The sequence below is a fragment of the Eumetopias jubatus genome, unplaced genomic scaffold (genome assembly GCF_037043125.1).
Source record: "Eumetopias jubatus isolate StellerSeaLion01/CBP00866 unplaced genomic scaffold, mEumJub1_p1.0 scaffold_4, whole genome shotgun sequence".
NCBI classification, from domain to species: Eukaryota; Metazoa; Chordata; class Mammalia; order Carnivora; family Otariidae; genus Eumetopias; species Eumetopias jubatus.
The window spans coordinates 128,848,892-128,854,891 of NW_028274810.1; positions in this window are offsets into that span (position 1 = coordinate 128,848,892).

Sequence of the window (6,000 nt, forward strand, 5' to 3'; positions counted from 1 at the left end):
ACGGACATCGCATAGAGTTGTATAGGACCCCAGAGATATGGATACAGTTGCACCCCTAGAGTTGTACAGTGCGGCCCAAGCTCTCTCAGTCTGACTACCAATTCTGAGGGGGCCTCGGAATTTGCATGACTGCATAGTTCATACGATCATGACACAAGTGGGATTTTTGTCATGTTTCGTTTTACTTTGCCTTTCACTGACTAGTGGGAAAAAAATATTTTAAAGGTGTCTGTATATATATATGCATATGAACACATACACTCTTGGGAGATTTTTGAGAATGCTATTTAGCATCCTGAAAATAGAATCGTTTTTTAAAAATAGACTGTAAAGAATTTAAGCTCGGAATATTATGCCCATATAACTCTAAACAAAAATCATTAATAAATTCGATATGTTAGACCTATGACAGGAAATGACTGAAAAAAACTGGAATTTGAAGAAAACTTTAAGTTGCCCTATATGTAACTCATCTGTCTACATAAGATTTGGTTGCTATCAACCTCCACTGGCTATAATCCTTTATTTATTTTATTTTAATGTCCATTATACACCATTTTAAGTGAAAGGATGATAAAATATGTATTTTTGAGAGCCTGCGGTATTTTTCAATCTGTAGAATATTGTAACTGCATGCATACTGATACTGGAGAAATCTGGGTCAGCCAAGTTTCATGTTATTGCATTTAGATTATAACCCAGTAATAGACCATTTGCCTAGAGAAAGTGATGTACTGACTAAAGATGACTGCTCTAGAAGGATGAGTACAGACTTTGAGTGATATGAAAATAGTGTGTTTATTTGATATGCATTATTTGCATTTGTCTCCAGAGGCTTCCAGTGATAAATTTATAGGTACAAATACACTGAGTGATTTAAATTTGAATCTGACATACTGATATACTTTTTATTTTCTTTGAAGAAGTAAATAGAGATTCAAAGATTTATTATAAGAAAGTTCATCCTAGTGCTATTTATAAAACTGAAAAATTATGAACAACCTAAAGGTTCAGCAATATGGAAAGAAATAATTGTGTTTAAATTCGTAAGATACAATATAATGCAGTCATTAAAATTAAATCTTCAAGGAATATATGACAACATGGGGAAGTACTCAAGAAATAAATAGGAAGTGGAGGTGGGGGGGAAAGACCATGTAAAAATTTTTATTTATAGTATGAATCAAATTTCTTAAAAAGAACATATTTTTATATGTACACAGAAAAAGGGATGCCAATGAATGTGCCAATGTTTTGATAATAGTTCTCTCTAGGTGGTGGGATTGTGGGTGATTTTAATTGTTTTCTTTGTATTTTTTTTATATTTTCCAAATTTTCTCATTTAAATCTGTATTATGGTTATAATCAGAAAATACATGCACATTTTTTAAGCTTCAATCATGTGCATCATTCTGCAGGTTCTGGTTCGTGTCTTGAGGTTTTCTCTGCTCTTTTGTTTTCTGATGATGATATATAGAAAATGAGACCTAAACTCATCTCGTGTGCCTTAGACTCTTTTTTTCCCCTCTGCTACTGTCAGCCTGCAGTGTGTTTGCTTTGCAAAATCATTTTCTACAGCTTTCATTGCCCTAGATGCATAATATATAAGATTTTTCCTGAGATAGTACTCAAGTCTATTAAGCTAAATATATGTTTGTGTTCTGGGAAGGTAATGCTAAGTTCAGCCTTTTCAATTCAGTTGTCACTTTCTTTAGCTTTGAAAAGCTGTGCATTTTGTATTCTTTCATTCCACTCCCTTTAGAAGAGATCACATTCACTAGCTCTTGGATATTCTGTCTGCACTCATATTACCTTTTTTATTGCTTGTCCTTTACATGTTAATGTTCAAATTCATTTCATGCCAGGGAGACTTGAGAAAATCTATAGCCTTATTGAAGTGATGGTTTCCTTTTTAAAAAAAGTGAAACAAAAAAAATTGACAAGTTGTTTTTATGACTGATAATAGAAGTTCTAAAGACAGCTGGGGTAGGCTTAAAATATTTTGGGTCTGGGTTTGCTATAATAAAAATTGGAATGCTATTCTACCCAAGTAACGGACTGGCATAACATATATATCATATGGAAATTCACCATGGGGGTGATATGTGATTCAGTGTTGAATATTTGATTCCTCATCTCTGCAAATATTAATCAGTAGAAATAATATGCTGAATAAGTCCAAACAAAGATTTTAGAATGCTACTTAGCTTCTGGAAATCCCTGAACATGTTTCTAAAGGAAATAACAGCTAAGTCTACTTTTCCAACTTTCTGATGGCTGTTTTAAAACTGGCCTTAAGCTATTGATTCTGTACCAGTCATTTTCCCACCATTGGCCAGGAGCCCCATGACAGTAATAGGACTAAGATGGTCTCAAAAGGACTGGGAAAGCTCCTGCTGACTACTGTGGGTCATCTGAACACAGGGAATATGGAGTTTCTACCCTGCTTTTTCTTATTCTCCTCCTTCTGGTTGCTGACCCAGAGACAAAAACTGAGGTATTTTAAAAATGTGCATGGTGGATTCATAGTAAATACATCAGTTTATAGGCACTAACAATGAATCATGACAAAAAATTTTTAAAACAGCTCATCATCTAAAGCCAGAACTGTCCTTCAGCTAAAATGCTGGCCTCTGATTTCCCTTCTTTTGTTCACAATGGTCCTATAACTACCTGACATTTGCAAGAAACAGAAGCCATGTTTGGCCCTGCCTTGGAGACCATTGAGGTGGTTTCTTCCTCAATACAGTCTTTTGGTCTTCTGTGTCCTGCCCATGAGGTAGCCAGGATGTCAGTCTGGTGGACTTGCTAAACAAACAACTGTTTACTGCTCATTCCTGCGGAAAACTCACCCATGTTACAGCACCTGCAGTTGTCTTGGGGAATGCAGTACAGAACTGGAAACATCATCATTCTCTCCTGCTTGATTCATGAGAGATGGGAGAAAGGTTCCTTACGTAACACACAGCGGTGGTGCAGAATATCAAATTAATTCATAACCAAGCTTATGAGGGTCATCTTTAGCTTTTTTAATAATGGACAGTATTTGTAGGAAGAAAAAGACCCCAGGGATACTGAAAGCTGACTGTTTCTCATCTGGCTAATGAGTTTTAAATTTTTACTATATACAAATCACTGCACAGTTATGTCACATCAAGTCCTGACAGTTACCCTACCGTGATCAGTGCTGTAGTTAGCCCCAACTTACATATGGGGAAACAGAGGATGAAGAATTTGAGTAACAGACCCAGTGTCAGACAGCTAGTAAAGAGCGCAGTACAGGTCTGTCTGCCTCAACAGCAAACGTCTATCCATTACATTTCAGTACCTCTGATACGTCAGATGGGGGTAATAATTCCTATTTCATGGTGGTGTTGTGATGGTTAAATGAAATTTTATGTGGAAACCATATAGCATAGTTTGTGGCATATTCTATGAAAAGGGGTTGGCAGACTTTTTTTTTTTTCTGGAAAGGACCACATGTATGTATTTTAGTCTTTAAGGGCCATGCAGTATCTGTGGCAACTACTACATCACGTAAAAGCAACAACAGATAATCTTAAATGAATTGAGTATAGCCGTATACCAATGAAACTTTATTTACAAACATAGTTGGTGGGCCGTAGTTGGTGGACGCCTGCGTTACAAAGGCAAAAATGTAAACTTTCAACATCATTATCAAGATTATTTTTTTATTCTTAGTATCTTCCCTTTTGAGTTGTAAATGCTTCCCTCATTTCAGGAACATATATATATCTCTCCTGGGGTGTCCTTTTCAATGTCTTCCTTGTATGGATTGTGTAAAAATGTAATCACAACTGTGAGGGTGGGGTTATTTTGGGCAGTAGAAACCAGTATCCAAACTGGAGGATAAAGCAGATGAAGGTAGCAAATGCCACCATCTCCAAATGCCTTTTTAATGAGTGCCTACAAAGTGGGGGGGGGGAGACCACGATTGTTTACCAGGGCCACTTAGAGCTCATTAAACATTAGCGTTTCCCGAAGGACTTCTTCCACATTGTCCAAATATATATGGCAAAATTTAGTTAAGAATTGCATGACCAGAGGACTTTCCTAGAGCTTCATCTTTTGGAATGACACGAATTAGAAATACTACTTTCTAATCCAAGAAGACTTTTCAGAACCATGTGTACAGATTGGGTATTTTAGTCCAGTCACCCCCACAGTGATACTTCAGCAACTGAAGTAGGCCATCTGATCTGAAATAGGCCATCTGGTCCACCACATTGCTTAAAGAAGGAAGTCTTTGTAGAACATAGCAATAGACTCTTTGAGAAAATTTTTCCAATCTCATTTTACAGTTTTGGGCTCCAAGACCCAAAGAGGATTAGAGCATAGTTCATGGTTACACAGCTGGTTAGTAGCATAACTGAAACTGGATCCCTGTTCTCCTAATTCTCAAACCAGTGTTCTTTTTTCTTATTGTTTTCAATTAAGGTTTAATTTATATACAGTAAAATGCACCATTTTTAGTGTACAGCTCTGCGGCTTTTGACAAATGCATATAGTTGTGTAACCACCACCACAGTCAAGATATTAAATAAAAGTTCTGTAACTCCAAAAACTATTCTCCCTGGTGCCCCTTTGTTGTCAACCCCTCTCATTACCCCCAGCCTCTGGCAACCATTGCTGTGTTTTCTGTCCCTTTAGTTTCGTCTTTTCCAGAATGTCATAAGTGGAATCAGAGAGTCTGACTTCTTTCACTTACTGTGATTCACTGAGACTTAACAGAGCTGTGGTGTCTAGCACCAGTTCATTCATTTTAATTGCCTAGTATTCCACTGGATGGATATCTCATAGTTGGATATATCCCATTCTCCAGTTGAGGGACATCTGGGTTGTTTCCAGTCTTGTAAATACTAATAAAACTATTATAAGCATTCATGTACTGGTTTTCATATAAACATGAGTTTTCATTTCATTAGCTACGTATCTAGAAATTGCTGGGTCATATCATAATTGTGTGATTATTTTCTTAAGAAACTGCCAGGCCAGTATTCTTAAGATAATAAAAGAAGAAAAACAGTGTTAGAGGCTGGCTTTCATACATACAAAAATATTACAAGTTTTCTGAAAACCATTCTATCTTTGTAGAAGTCTTACCTAGCGCTTCCTTGAGCTACACCATCTTAAGAGGCCCCTGTTTTCCTGAGAGTTTCATAAATTGTCTCAAAATAAATCAAGGTTAAATATGTTTATGGTCCACTTGTTCATTTAACTAAAATTTTCTTAGCATCTCAGTTGTCATTAAGAAATACTTCCTTTGCCAGGGTGCCTGGGGGGCTCAGTCGGTTAAGCGGCTGCCTTCGGCTCAGGTCGTGATCTCGGGGTCCTGGGATCGAGCCCCGCATTGGGCTCCCTGCTCAGCAGGAAGCCTGCTTCTCCCTCTCCTTCTGCCTGAAGCTCCCCCTGCTTATGCTTGCTCTCTCTCTCTCTCTCTCTTTGTCAAGTAAATAAATAAATAAAATCTTTTTTTTTTTTAAGATTTTATTTATTTGACAGAGAGAGACACAGCGAGAAAGGGAACACAAGCAGGGGGAGAGGGAGAAACAGGCTTCCCATGGAGCAGGGAGCCCGATGCGGGGCTCCATCCAAGGACCCCAGGATCACAACCTGAGCCGAAGGCAGACACTTAACAACTGAGCCCCCCATGCACCCCTAAATAAAATCTTAAAAAAAAGAAATGCTTTCTTTGTCTTCCTTCTGAGGAAGATAATTATAGTAATATTTCCAGCTCCTGGAAAAGAAAACTTGAGCCAATCAGATTCCCTTTTATGCATATGTAAGGTATGTCTGATGGCCCCTTATTGTATCTTCCACATTACACTCTTTGAATTTCCCGGCTCCTCTGTGTCTTTTATTTAGTTGTGCCACTGGTGTTACAGATCTGGTGTTCACATGTGTGTTCTCGTCATACTCAGCTCTTCTGCCTTATCATTGGTTAACATTGAGCTTTACCTCCTTGATGCTCATCTATTT